Here is a 15,874-nt window from a genome sequence, read left to right on the forward strand (position 1 = left end):
AGGAACAACCGTTTTTAGGTTCGCTTTTTTTTTTTTGTCAACCGAATTCTATCGATATATTATTTTTTGCATTGAACCTTTCTTTTTTCCTTTTTCTATTGAGGAATAAAAAAAAATGTGTTTTGTTTTTTTCTCTTAATCCGTTAAGTTTTGATTACGTACAAGAATTCTTTTTGAAAAAAAATCCTTTTTTGGTACAGCTGAAAAAAAATATCACTTTTCTCCTTCAAGACGATTTGCATAAATTAATTCACGATGTACTAGCGAAAACACCTTTTTTTCTATGACTTTCGTAGTCACTTTGAAATGGTTATTGGTATTTTGCTTTCAAGTATCCAGTGTTCGGATATCTCGTTCAACAATTTTGTAGTTACTTTCGTTTGTTTTTCTTTTGTTTTGTTTTTTGGTTTTTTTTTTTTTTTTTGGTTTTTCGACAGTGATAACTTTCCGCGTAAATTATTTTTCGAATACTGTTGCTATGTCTAACAGTGAATTCCCGAGTAAATCTTTTTCAAAATCCTCGATGTTATTGTTGTGTTCAACAGCAGATTTTTTTTTCAATCTTTCTCGAGTAAGTATTTTTCGTACACCACTGTTGAGTTTAGTAGTGAATTTTCCCGCGTAAGTCTTTTTTTAAATTCTCGAGGCCACTGTTATGTTTAATAGTGGATTCTATCCCGCGTAAGTCTTTTTTCGAATTCTCGACGCCACTGTTGTGTTTAATAGTGGATTTTATCCCGCGTAAGTCTTTTTTCGAATTCTCGACGTCACTGTTGTGTTTAATAGTGGATTTTATCCAGCGTAAGTCTTTTTTCGAATTCCCGTCGTCACTGTTGTGTCTGCACAAATAATTAACAAGAACATGGAAAGTAAAGGTATAACAATAATATATTAGGCAGAAAAGTTATATGCATATTTACATGTCTTCAGATATACTTCAGTTGGAGATATTCCGGCAGGTGGCGTGTTGTTACTGGAGGCAACATAGGCGTATTGCCTATTTGGCGGTTATTACAGAACTCCTCCGGTATTGGTGATTGATACCTTTATATATCTCACTCACCCACCTATGTTAATTAGTGGGCGTCTCCACAACAGTATCGTAGTAATCGTTAGTCTTGGAGATTTGATAAAGTGTCTTACTTAAGGGGGCGGTTCATCAGGAATTTGTTTATGTTGGACTTGAAGACATCCAAGTTGTAGTCAGGTGGGAAACAGGCAGATGGAAGAGAGTTCCACTGGCGTGCACTTCTAAGAAAGAAGCTTTGTTTATGAAATCTACGTTTTGGTTTTGGCACAGTTAAAAAGTGGGGAAAATTTTTAGCAGTGGTTTCAGATAGACGGGTGTTTATTGTGAAAGATTGGCGAGGGGGGGCCAGGGATTGGATCTCAGACAAGCACTTGCCATGAAAGTAACGTCTATGTTATGAAATGTTATACGAACTTGATGCAGATTACATTCTTCGATTTTTTGTTCGTTTCATTTCAATTAAAAGAGGTTAAAGGTTTAAGAAATTCAATGAATCTTGCTTAATCGGTGTGTCATGATAATGGATTGAATTTGATGAAAATCTGAAATATTTGAATTTCAAAAATTTGGAGTTGTGTCCTAACAATGCTCCAAGAAACTGACATTTGTGGAATGTTTATTATTAATCTTTCACAAAAATCAGAGGCGTTTTAATTTTTTGCAAAGAACTACTACTCATCTCCGCCTCTGCCCCAGCCTCCGCCTTCTTGGGTAAAACTAAATTAAACTAAACATAGCCTACATTACTCAGCATTATGCCTAGTAGCTGTGTTCCAAAATTCATAATGATCTGTTAATTAGTTTGGGAGTCAATCCTGTACATAGAAGTATATAAATACAAGATGCGAACAAACCATTGATATTTACATCCTGTTCCATCTTTCTCAACAGATTTGGCATCTCTGAAGAATAGATTTACTTTTCAAAAATACATAGCCACATACAAACACATACACTCATGGGAAATATAATATAGGATGGTGCACAAACTGGTTGTTTCAGACACGATTTGAACTAAATGAGTTTTAGATCTTCAAAGTGCCTTAAATAAGTTTCCAGACTTTTTTCTTATGGGCACTTTTATTGATAGTACACACATGAAATTCTGGTCACCCTTCGAAGTAATCTTCTCCGGTGACAATTCAAAACTTCAAACTGTGCACTTATTGTCTCCATAGTGCACGAGCCTTTTCTAGTCTCACACAAAAACACGCGTTCACATTTCAAGCTATATCACTTGTCATATACATACGCGCACACAAACATACGCGCCCACATCCACACACGTACATATATTCACGTTCGCGTACATACACTCACATTCACGTGTATATACACACACTCTAGAAGTGTAAGCCATTTTGACTTTCAGAACAGTTTCAGATGGTTCGCTGTTACACACAAGTCCTGGGAGGTGACTTGTTTGTAGTAGACAGTTCCACAGAACAAAATATTCTTACCGTGTCGAAACCCAGGAAAAGAACATGTGAAATTGCTCCAGAAAAGGTTTAATATTTTTGAAGCAATTCTGGTTTCTGATTGGTTGGTAGCAGAACGTGAATTAATTTGATTCGTCAGTTCTTAGCAGCATCGTTTATAAATAGAATCGTCCGACTGTGTGGGATCATACCCCATTATCCACCTAAAATATTGCAACACACACGCTAACGTACACACATGTACTCAGATATACGCACGCATGGACGTCACTTCCCCTTTCAAAGGAAATGCACACATGCGCAAAAGACCACCGGAAATACCTATAAAAGAAAGAGCAATAAGTGGTTTCTCCCTTTTCAGACCAGCCTCCTAGCTGGATGGTCTACGGACTGATAGCGTGCCTCTTCGGCATGCGCGCGCACGCACGTACCTCACACCACTTGCTACTATGTGGGACCAAAGACTAACAGACCGTACGTACACTTTATACGCTTTCTATCTCCATAACCTGGATTGACTTTCTCACTCTATCTCCCCTTCGGCTTCGGTCCATCAAAACAGACATATGCTCGATGCTCTACTGAGCTTAACCCTCTCTTTCTACAGGCCGGCTTGCCACTTCGCGTTTCCCTATTGCATTCCCCTTTCCTTCCACGCGCGTAGTCGTCAACGGCTGAATGAACACATGTACACCCAAGACTTTCATTTCTCAACAGAAAATAAACGACATGTTTATTTTATTCCAGCATTTGAGTTCTTTGTTTCCTTCATTCAATCCGTTTCATTATTTTTTCTTGTAGCGAGTTGGGGTATTTATATATCCTGGTCCGCAACAATAGACACACGATGGTCCTTATCCACGAGATTCTTTATTTGGCCAATCAACTCTGGTGTTCTGACTTCCTTACTCCTCCCACACCTCTCACCATCTGTCAGACACCCTGCCTTCCTTGAATCTTTTATGCCACTCAAAAACTGATGCTCGATTCATGCAAGATAGTCTAAAAGCAGTCTGAAGCATTCCATATATTTCTGTGGCATTTTTCCAAGTTTAAAACAGAATTTTATTGCATATCGTTCTTCTAAAGTTTCCCCACGTCCAAATTGCATTTTTGAAATTCACCAGCTGTTACAATCAGGCTTTAGTAGAGTGTATTCCAATTCCTGCTGTAGCTGTTCATTTGAACCTGAAATCATAAAATTTGATCAGTCATCTCATAAGATGTATAGCAATAACAAAATGAATTTTTAAGAGTCTATGACAATTTTAAATGCCTGTAGAAAAAAACTTTGGAAACTTATTGAAGGCACCTCGTATATTGCAAGTAATAAGTATGAAAAATATACTCAAACAATTTCTTTTTTATGTTTGTGAATTTTTGAGATGAGGATTGATAATTTGTATCATTCGGACTACTGCTCTCATTTTGAGTTATTCGCACAACGTTTCGGCTGATGTCATCTTTGACCTTCTTCAGGTGTATCTTGGTGAACTCAGGAATCTTTCTGTTGAAGTCGGGGAATCTGTACAGAATTTCGAACTGACCCCTTTGTTTAATCCACAGAAGTAGCATGCTCTCGTTCCGTCAGCCATGACCGAGTAGAAGCCCTAAATAAGTTTGCAATTGTATTCTTGGTATCGCCCACAGTGAAGATTGGACCTTCAACTGAATTTTAACCAAGTAGTTTATCCGTTATGTCACGTGTCCTTGCATCTCAAGATGAGAAAAGTAGTCGAAAGAATCCTGTTTACTTTTCATACAAAGAGATTTAAAGACTTACCTTCAGGCAAGATGTCCACTCTTTGGCTGTAATCCAGGCTTTTTGTTTTTCCTGTTAAACACGATTATTACCTGTAATGGACGTTTTCTAAGATACGCTATAATGTGAGCACAGTATTATATAACCCTTAACAGATTGTGAGTAAATAAATAAACGGATAAGTATGTACCTCCCACTCCTCCTACTTCTTTATGAACGGACAGTCATTGACTGTAGGCGTTGCGTGTATTGGATGGAACACGGCTGCAAACTCACAGCGTGAATTAATCTTGTAGACAGCGTTTCAAGGCAAGCAACTCTCTTTATTATGCAAATAGCCAATCGACTGTCCGCCATGGCAAGAGTTGTGAAATATTAACATGCGAAAAGAAATCATCAGTTATTTCTTTGATGTATTAGCATTGCCGTATCTATACAAGCCCACGTTATAAGTGGCAGGATCTATTGAACAAATATATAAAAACTTTCCATTCGGTTTTAATGATTATCTGTCACCAAGGAGACAGGAATTTCAAGCAGAAGGGAAAGATAATAATAAAAAAAGTAAATAAAATGAACTCACATAGGTCTGAGTTTTTTTTTTTGTTTGTTTTGTTTTGTTTTGTTTTTGTTTTCTTTGTTTATGTTATTTGATTTATTTATAACGTATCAACCCATTTTAGGTTTTTTATTTTATTTATTTATTTATTTATTTATTAGCAGATGTATCCGGCGTTGCCCGGTATTAAACGTAATGTTAAATTCATTTTAAAAAAAAACGGAAAGAAACTGAGACGTGCATGCGAGTATTATGTTCCTTTGTAAACAATTCACTTCTTGTAAGTAAAAAAAAAAAAAAACTGAGATCGAAACCAAAACCTAAAGACATTGACTCAAGTATGATAACCATTAGGCCAGCTTGCAACGTCTTTTTTCTTTTTCTTTTTTTTACACAGGTCCACCACATTATCAAGGCCAATATGCCACTTAAGGATAAGGGTTAAAGAGTGTACAGTAGAAATTGGACAATATAGTAACCATTAGTAATGAAAATTCGATAAATGCGTTAACTTATATGGAACGGCTCATCAATAACTTATTTATGTTAGACTTGAAGACAACCATATTGTAGTCAGCCGGAAAGCAGGAAAATGGAAGACAATTCCACAGGCGTGCAGTTCTAAGAAAGAAGGTTTGTTCATGGAATCTACGTTTAGGTTTAGGCACAGATAAAGAGTGGGGGGAATTATTGATAGTATTTTCAGCTAGACAAGTGTTTCTTGTGAAAGTTTGGGGGACCATAGACTGAAGCTCAGTCGAACACTTTCCATGAAAATAACGATACATCAGAGACAAACTTGCAACATCTCTTCTGTGAGATAGAGGTTGCAGGGAAGAGAAAAGGCTACGAAATCTATTTTGAACTCTATCAAAGCAGGATAAGTCCTTTCTAGCAGCTCCTGCCCAGATGTGGCAACAGTATTCCATCCTTGGACGTACCTGGCTCTTATATAGATAGAGAATTGCATCAGCAGTGAGATATCTACTGGATCAATAGAAAGACCCCACCATTTTTCCAGCGGCCTTGGCAACAGATTTGATGTACGTGTTCCATTTAAGATCAGCAGTAATGATCAAGCCCAGAAGCTTGTCAAAACTTGGTCTCCTGAAGACGAGAGCCATTCATTTCAATTAATGCCAGATGTGGATCAGAATGTTGATAATGTAAAGAGAGAAGCTTGGTTTTAGATGCATTAAAAGTAACCAGCCACTCCTTTCCCCATTGTACCACGTGCTCAAGATCAGAGGAGAGAGAATTGGAGAGAACTTGGTCGTTTACTGTCTTAGATGTGCTACCATAAATGGTAGTGTCATCAGCATAAATGTCTACAAATGATGTAAGGATGTGATTTGGAAGATCATTAACATAGATCAGGAAAAGAGTTGGGCCCAGGATGGATCCCCGAGGGATACCAGCATTAATACTGTGAGCTTCTGATTTTTGCCCATCAACTACTACTCTTATGAACCTATCAGAGAGAAATGATTTAATAATTGAGAAGATATGTCCAGCTATACCATAGCTAGAGATCTTGTGAAGTAAACCTTTATGCTATATCCTATCAAAGGCCTTAGATATGTCAAGGGCAATTGCCCTAGAAAGGTTGCCTCCATCAAGAGATTTGCTAATCCTATGAAATATAACTGTAAGCACATCTGCTGTAGATCTAGCAGAACAGAAACCATATTGAGTATCACTAAGAAGGTTATTTTTGTTGAGATGGTTGATTACTTCTGTATTTAACACAGATTCCACCAACTTACCCATGACACACAGGAGACTTATTGGCCTGTACTGAGAGGGGGATGAGCGATCATCTGAATTCTTAAATACAGGGCATACTGATTAGATTTTCCAGGGTGATGGGAAGCTATTCTCCTTAAGACAATGCTTAAACAGTTTTGTAAGCATGGGCGCTAGTTCTGGTTAAAGTTTTTTTGTTTTTTGAGTACTATAATTGGAATACCGTCAGGGCCAGTTGCTTTACTGGAATCAAGGTTTTTGATTAGCTTGGCAACATCATGTACAGATATATGTATATCACATAGCGTGTTTTCTGATACAGGAGGAAATATTGGGGGTTGGCGGCCTTGGTCGCAAAGGGTAGAATTAGCTGCAAAGTTCTTGGCAAAGAGTTTGGCTTTGTCTGATGCTGACGAGATTACCTCAGGTCCATTGATGATAGTTGGGATAGAGCACACGCTTCTGTTCAGGATTCTGTTTGCTATTTGCCAAAACTAGTGCGAACCAAGCTGCTGCTCAGCTGCTTTGGACTTGACGGATTGAGTATACAACTCTCTTGCATTCTTTATTACTTTCTTACAATGGTTGCTGGCAGTCCTGAAAGCGGCTTTAGTTTCCATACATCTATTACATTGGAAGCAGTGGAAAAAGTGATTTCTGTGCGCAATGGGAGCAGCACATTCTGGGGAGAACCATGGCTGGCTGTTAGGTTTTTGCTGGAACATTTTCGAGGGTATGAAATGGTCTATACCTACAATTAACCATTCAGTCAGGTTTGATACTATAGAGGACACATCCTTTTTAAACATGGAACGCAGAGGTAGATCCGATATAAATATACGGAAGCTATCCCAGTCAGCCTTAGTGTATCGATATACTGTACGATCTACCGCAGATGTGCTGACGGTTATATCCCACAGGATTAGTGAATCTCTTGACAAAGGCTTCCTTTCTAGGGCAATTGCTCTTGACATATCAAAGGCCTTTGACAAAGTATGGCATAAGGGTCTACTTCACAAGATTTCCAGCTACGGTATAACTGGAAATGTTTTCTCAATCATTAAATCATTTCTCTCCGATAGGCTCATAAGAGTAGTGGTAGATGGACAAAAATCGGAGGCCTGCAATATAAATGCTGGAGTCCCTCAGGGGTCAATCCTCGGCCCAACTCTCTTCCTGATCTACATCAATGACCTCCCTAAACACATACTTAAATCATTCGTTGACATCTATGCTGATGACACGACCATCTACGGCAACACATCAAAGGCTGTAAATGACGAAGTTCTCTCGGATTCTCTCTCCTCTGATCTCGAGCGCGTGGTTCAGTGGGGGAAGATGTGGCTAGTTACCTTTAATGCATCTAAAACCAAACTCCTATCCTTACATCATCAACGCTCTGATCCCCAGCTGGCATCAATTGTGATGGATGGCTCTCGTCTGGGTGAGGCCCCGTGTTTTGACAAGCTTCTGGGTTTGACCTTTACTCCTGATCTGAAATGGAACACGTACATCAAGTCTGTTGCCAAGGTCGCAGGAAAGATGGTGGGATCCTTCTACCGCTCCAGAAGATATCTCACTACTGATGCAATTCTCTATCTATATAAAAGCCAAGTACGGCCAAGGATGGAATACTGTTGCCATATCTGGGCAGGAGCTGCTAAAAACAGCCTATCATGCCTTGACAGAGTACAAAATAGACTTCGTGGTTTAGTGGGGGATGCCCTTTTCTCTACCCTGCAACCCCTCTCCCACAGAAGAGACGTTGCGAGCCTATCCTTGTTTTATCGTTATTTTCATGGCAGGTGCTCGTCTGAACTCCAATCCCTGGTCCCCCCTCGCCAAACTTTCACGAAAAACACCCGTCTAGCTGAATCCACTGTGAAAAATTTCCCCCACTCTATATCTGTGCCTAAATCAAAACGCGGATTTCATGAGCAAAGCTTCTTTCTTAGAACTGCACGCCTGTGGAACTCTGTTCCGTCTGCCTGCTTCCCTCCGGACTACAACTTGGATGTCTTCAAGTCTAATGTTAACAAATTCCTAATGAACCGCCCCCCTAATTAAACACTTCATAAAATCTCCTCACTAACGTGATGTACTTGCAATAACCCTTATCCCTGAGTGGCTTCCGGGCCTTGATAAGTGGTGATCATTGTGTAAAAAAAAAAAAAAAAAAAAAAAAAATGTCTGGGGACTTATTACATTTCATTTTTATCTTAATTGATACAACAGAGTGGTCGGAAGATCCAAGAGGAGACAGAACAGAAACTGAACATAGTTCAGGGCAAGTTGTGAGAAAAAGGTCTAGTAGACTCGCATACTGGCCGTCATTGTCGGGCACACGGGTGGGTTCGTGAACAATCTGAGCAATGGAGAAATCATGACAGAACCTCCCCCTCATCATTGGTCTTGTTTGAGTTGGTCAACGATTCGACGTTGTGAACATTGAAGTCTCCACATACGTGAATGTTAGCTGAAGGATAAGCAGATAGGATTTGGTCAATTTTCTCAGATATGCTTTTAAAGATAGTAACTCCGCTGTTATGGGGGAGATAGAGAGTAAATATAAATGCAGTAGTATGAGCTAATGCAACCCGGAATCACATATAAAGTAAGTTAGGATCTTCTCTGGAGATGTCCCTACCACATGGAAAGCCATCTTTAATATAGGCACATATTCCATGCCCATGGTGATCTTGGGGGTCAGATTTAGAAGTTAAGTTAGAGTATCCTTTAATTGCGAACTCTTCTAGGGAAATAGCCTGTCCAATGCCAGTTTCGCTTAAAAATAAAAGGTCTGGTTTAGTCCCCTGTAATTAGGTTTCAACCTCTGGAAGGTTAGAACGTAGACCCCTGATGTTGGAGAAGGAGACATGGTAGTAGGGGCTTACGTTGGAAGTTGGAGAACCGGGTTTAATCGTGTATTTTTTCTTGAAACTTGTCATCATGGAATTTTGGAATTTGTGGACGAGGTTGTCAGATTTACTTAGAGCAGGACAGAGAGGGGAAACTAAGAGAGAAAAAGAAATGAAGAATATTTTTTTTGTAGAACATGATAAGGTAAAGCCATAACAATTACCCACTAATATGGCATCGAGAGGCCCCAACAGAAGCTACTGCATGGTCCAGAATCCATTCACCAAATAGTAATACAGCAGCCTCAGTACTTTGCACCTGCTGATAGGACAGCCTCCTTAGTGGTTAATCCAAGGTTCGGGTCCCTAACTATTAGGCGGATAACGTCAGCCCAGATAAAACGTTTACCTCCAGCACCCTTACTAGCGACATGGCTACAAGATAGACATAGAAACAGAAAATTTCCGCCATCTCTGCCAACTATTCGTGCAAAATACTGTCAACCTAGAAAACAGCTTTTTCTTCTCCCTTTGTCCGAAAAATCACTCATTAAAAAATAAGGACTGAGGGACAAATAAGGAGAAGCGAGAGTAACATGAGCTGCCGATAACGCATCCACAATGCATTTTCTACTCTCCATTATAAAAAAAAAAGTGTTTTCAAACCTATTTCTTCTTAACATAAGGAAACTATCATGTGAATGATTCATGTGTGCGCAGTCATGAAACAGTTGACAAACAGATAAAAATCTGATGATCTCCAAGTACCAATTTTTTAATTGTGGCCTCTTAGCAGCCCTTTTTTCGGATGAAAACTGATTAAAAAATTTCCACATGTCTGAATACTCTATATACCAAATTTCAAGTTTGTAGATCAAAAATTTGTTGAGTATATAGGTTGAGAGTTGTCCTCTCACACGCACACACACGCACACACACACTCACTTTTATAGATATGTAGATGTATAACGTATCAACCCATTCTAGGTTTTTTATTTTATTTTATGCATTTATTATGGAAATCGCTTGAAACAAGGCATGAAGCCACTTGATATAAGAAGTTAATAAGAACGAAAGCTGATTATTGCAAAAAGATGCCTATTGACTTTAGTCTTGAAAAGACCAAAGCTTTAGGTAGGAGGAAAACAGTGAGCAGGAAGAGAGTTCCACAACCTTGCAGTCTTTGGAAAGAAGCTACTCAAATAAGCAGCTGTATTATAATGAGGTATTAAAACAGCGATTGATGGAAACCTCTAGACTAATGTGTCAAACGAGCTGAAACAAAGGATAAAATACTTGTAAAACAGGCAGAAGGATGCAACATTTCATCAGTGGGACAGGGGCTGAACTTTAGATGACAATTCAGGACCTATTAGGTTGGCGACTCTCTTTTGGACCCTGTCCAAAAGTGACAAACTAATAGTAGATACACCAGCCCAAATGTGACAGCAGTACTCTATACATGGGCGAATGGTGGCTTTGTAGAGGTACAGAATACTTTCAGGCGTAAGTAACTTTCTAGCACGATAGAGAAAGCCCACCTTCTTTGTAGCAGCTTTGGCAATGATCTCAATGTATCTATTCCATCTCATGTTCCCTGTGAACGTTAAGCCAAGGAGCTTAAACGAAGTGGTCTCAGGTAAAATATCTCTAGCCATAACTATTTGTGGGTGGTAAGATTTCATGTAATTATTAAAGGAAACTAGCTTTGTCTTGACAGCTACCACCAAGATTTGAATTACACTACAAACTTGTGTAGTGAGTTCAATCTCAGCTGCGGCCACGCTGGATGGATAGATGGAGAGAGGAAAATTATGTTCTCAACTTCTTTACTAAATCAGGGTTTGAGAGGTAAATGAGAACTTTAATGGAATATACAAATATCTATGTATCTCATGTAGAGATCAAGTGTTAGTCCCGGGAAAGGGGCCTCTCAGCTCAGGATGAAACACAAGCATAGACACATGAACTTCAACACATGCGTATATAAACATATTTTAATATATCAATTCTGTACTGTTTCTTAAAGCAAAACATTCATCCTATTCTTCATCCATGAATTCTTCTCAATAGCTATGGGTAAAGATACATTACCTGAAAGTATTTCTTTCAAACTCCTCGGCTTAACGTTCACAGGGAACATGAGTTGGAATAAATACATTGAGGGAATTGCCAAGGTTGATACTAAGAATGTGGGCTCTCTCTACCGTGCTAGAAAGTACTTATGACTGAAAGTATCCTGTACCTCTACAAGGCCACTATTCGCCCATGTATGGAGTATTGTTGTCACATTTGGGCTGGTGCATCTGCTACTAATCTCTCACTCTTGGACAGGATTCAAACAGAGTCTCGAACCTGACAGGTCCTGAATTGTCATCTAAGCTTCAACCTTGGTTCCATTGACGAAATGTTGCATCCCTCTGCTTATTTTACAAGTATTTTAATGGTCGATGCTCCAATGAACTACAAGCCCTTGTACCCCCTCAACATAAATACCCCCGAAAAACCTGACAAGCAGCAAAGTCCCTACACAGCAGAATAAATCCCACCCCTACACTAATCCCTAGATGTAAGAAAGCCTTCTACTCTAATAGTTTCTTCCCCAGAACTGCTAGACTTTGGAATTTCTTTCCGGTTTCCTGCTTCCCAACTGTACTGACATGCAGAAGTTCAAGTATATCCCTGCAACTCATATCCCTGATAATAGCCCCCTACATCAAAGTGGCACTGTGCCTTGTTTGGGACGAAAATGTAATAAAAAAAATAAAATCCCCAATAATGAAACACATATTTACTCAACAGTACATGAACTCTCTAACTTTTTGTTTCTGTCTATACTGACTAACTTTTTTTATATTTTTTACAAAGGGATACCATATATCAAAGCCGGAGGCCACTCAAGGATAAGGGTTAATGTGTATATTGTAGTCATTGGGACAGTAGTGTAATAATCGTTTGTGGTGGAAATTTGGTTTAACATGATTATTTATGAGGACGGTTCAATAAGAACTTGTTTATGTTGGACTTGAAGACGACTATATTGTAGTCAGCTGGAAAGCACACCAGCAGAATAGAGTTCCACAGGCAGGCAGTTCTATGAAAGAAGCTTTGTTCATGGAATCCACATTTAGGTTTAGGTACTGATAGAGAGTGGAGGAATTTATTGATAGTGTTTTTGGCTAGATGAGTGTTTTTCATGAAAGATTGGCGAGAAGGAGGGGGGGGTCGGTCAGGTGGCAATATCGTATAATGAAAAAGAAGAAAAGAAAAACTTAATTTTTTCGATGGGTTTTTTATATGCATGTGGCAGTAATTTGCATATGAGGGGCATAATGAGAATAAGGAGGACGAATTGGAGAGAACAGTCAATCGAGTTTTAGACGACTGATAGACGTTGAGAGTTGGTGAATTACATTAAGAAAAGTTATTACAAATTTTTGAGAAGGAGTTCTGACATTTTTTTTTTCTTCAGCAGACGCTTTTTTATTTTTATTTTTGAATGTTGTTTCTTCACGTGTGAGTTTACCGTCAGTTGGGAGAGATAAAGAAGGAAAAACATCGCTGCTGCTGCTACTGCTGCTTAGGTGAATAAACGAACGTTTTGCTGCAGTAAAATCAAGAACAAAATCTGACTCAGTTAAGTTTTGAGACATTGTGTTGAACAAAGATGGCGGCGTAGTTCAGAGCAGTAACCAAGATGGCGACCAAGAATCAAATGCGATCCATCGCGTAGTTAACCTCTTAAGTTCTGAGATATTATGTTGAACAAAGATGGCGGTGTAGTTCAGATCAGTAACCAAGATGGCGGCGAAGAATTAAATGCAGTTCGTGACGTAGCAAATGGCGAACTGATTGAATCCAAAATTCGACAGTTTTTATAATAATTTTGCGACGTTTTGATTAGTTGTTTAGCACAGCCGTTGGTTATAAAAATGATTGGCGAATCCATTCGTCTCATACCCCCATCAAAAACATTTTACAGTCAGTGTTTCAAAAGATTTTACGGGTTTGTTTTACAATCCACAAAGATTCCAAAAAGTGGTAAAAAAATCAAATATATAACAAATAAATATTACCAAAGACAAGATAAGTTACTCTTCTACCTAACTGGGTGCATTTTTAGTGTTTTTACTAAAATGTAAAATGTCTAATCGGTTTGAATAACAAATATTTTCAAAAGGTATGCGACAACAAAAAAAAAATGGTTGTGTAACAAATGCATTGCAGCCATTTTTTCTTGTGATTACATATCTTTTGAAAATGCTTGTTTTTCAAGCCGATTAAGCATTTTACATTAAGTAAAAACACTAAAACCTACCCTATTAGGCAGAAGAGTAACTTATCTTGCCTTTGGTAACGTTTATTTATTGATAGTGTTTTTGGCTTTTCATGAAAGACTGGCGAGAAGGGGGGGGTCTGTCAGGTGGCAATATCGTATAATGAAAAAGAAGAAAAGAAAAACTTAATTTTTTCGATGGGGTTTTTATATGCATGTGGCAGTAATTTGCATATGAGGGGCATAATGAGAATAAGGAGGACGAATTGGAGAGAACAGTCAATCGAGTTTTAGACCACTGATAGACGTTGGGAGTTGGTGAATTACATTAAGAGAAGTTATTACAAATTTTAGAGAAGGAGTTCTGACATTTTTTTTTTCTTCAGGAGACGTTTTTTTATTTTTATTTTTGAATGTTGTTTCTTCACGTGTGAGTTTACCGTCAGTTGGGAGAGATAAAGAAGGAAAAACATCGCTGCTGCTGCTGCTGCTACTGCTGCTTAGGTGAATAAACGAACGTTTTGCTGCAGTAAAATCAAGAACAAAATCTGACTCAAGTCTGTGTTTCAAATGATTTTACGGGTTTGTTTTACAATCCACAAAGATTCGAAAAAGTGGTAAAAAAATCAAATATATAACAAATAAATATTACCAAAGACAAGATAAGTTACTCTTCTACCTAACTGGGTGCATTTTTAGTGTTTTTACTAAAATGTAAAATGTCTAATCGGTTTGAATAACAAATATTTTCAAAAGGTATGCGACAAAAAAAAAATGGTTGTGTAACAAATGCATTGTGGACATTTTTTCTTATGATTACATATCTTTTGAAAATGCTTGTTTTTCAAGCCGATTAAGCATTTTACATTAAGTAAAAACACTAAAAACCTACCTAGTTAGGCAGAAGAGTAACTTATCTTGCCTTTGGTAATGTTTATTTATTATATATTTGATTTTTGACCACTTTTTCGAACATCTGTGGATTGTAAAACAAACCCGAATTTACGTGACTGAAATAGGAATTAATTGACCATAAAAAACTATATGGGTCAGAATTAAAAGAATTATTAGACATTTTGTACATTCATCTTAGTATATTTCTAATTTTAATTTTTTGATTAGTTCATATGCGTGTCACATTGGTACAGTGGTAACGTCACCAGCTTTGAATGCTGTAGTTTCGGTTCTGATTCTAGCTGATGGCACCCAAATACTTTTTTTTTTTTTACTTTTGAAATCACGCCTCCATAATAATATATACGAAATCTAGACAAATCAAAATATTATATTTAAGTATATTTTACGTCCGAGCAAAGCTGCCCCCCTCCCGCTAGTATATATATATATATATATATATATATATATATATATATATATATATATATATATATATATATATATATATATATAAAGTGACCAGGGAGAGAGAGAGGTCTCCATGCTCTGGATGTCGCAGAGTGTGCATATCAAGGACCGCGCCCCACAGTCACCAGAGGATATATATATATATATATATATATATATATATATATATATATATATATATATATATATATATAGCGAGAAAGAGAGAGAGAGAGTGAAATTACTTATCTCTCTTTAAAACGTTTCCCATGAAGCCAACGTTTATTGATTTGTAAAACTTTAGCGTATAGATATTTATTTTCAATAAAAAATTTTGAACGATTTTGGAAATTTCAATTAGGATGGCCCAAGAGTAAATGTTGTATTCAGGTGATTGGTGATTCTAGTTAAGAGTAGGATAGTCATGATGACAAAGAATGACCAACAATACCCATTTTTCCACACTTTTGAATGGCCTTGTGCCTAATTTGTTGCTAATGTATTTTATTTATTTGTTTATTGCGGCAATAAATGTTTCAAAGTAATATTTTCCGTTAATGTACATGATAGAATAATCTAAGACCATTCGTCGTTAATATAAGGGGGATAACTCAGTTTCACTAAGCATAAAATGGAAAAAGAATTTAGGATGCTGAAAACGTTCGCAAATTTATTAGATAACTAGGTAACATGCAAAATGAACGCCGACGCTCAAAATGTATAAACATTTTGACCAATCCTTTACTTAAGAATTCACAAAAAAAATCAGAAAATTAACCAATTTTAATGAAATGTTAGTATATATAATGAACACATTATTTTTACTTAAATCTTAGTGAAAATGTATTATTTTGTTTAAT

General features: G+C 37.5%; 1 protein-coding gene across 2 annotated transcripts in view; it reads right to left on the reverse strand.

The window, feature by feature from the left end:
- The window catches only part of LOC145246606 (cytosolic carboxypeptidase 1-like), a 331,801-nt gene extending 327,390 nt beyond the window's left edge, over window positions 1-4,411 (reverse strand). The window contains exon 1 of one of the 2 annotated variants that reach the window (XM_080108270.1): window positions 4,253-4,411. The gene's annotated coding sequence lies outside the window, so the exon portion shown is untranslated. The remainder of the gene's footprint in view (window positions 1-4,252) is intronic. The other variant, XM_080108268.1, reaches the window with a different exon arrangement.
- Window positions 4,412-15,874: the final 11,463 nt, after the last annotated feature.

Source organism: Euprymna scolopes, chromosome 24 (assembly GCF_053919585.1).
Source record: "Euprymna scolopes isolate OS-2025 chromosome 24, ASM5391958v1, whole genome shotgun sequence".
Classification (NCBI taxonomy): domain Eukaryota; kingdom Metazoa; phylum Mollusca; class Cephalopoda; order Sepiida; family Sepiolidae; genus Euprymna; species Euprymna scolopes.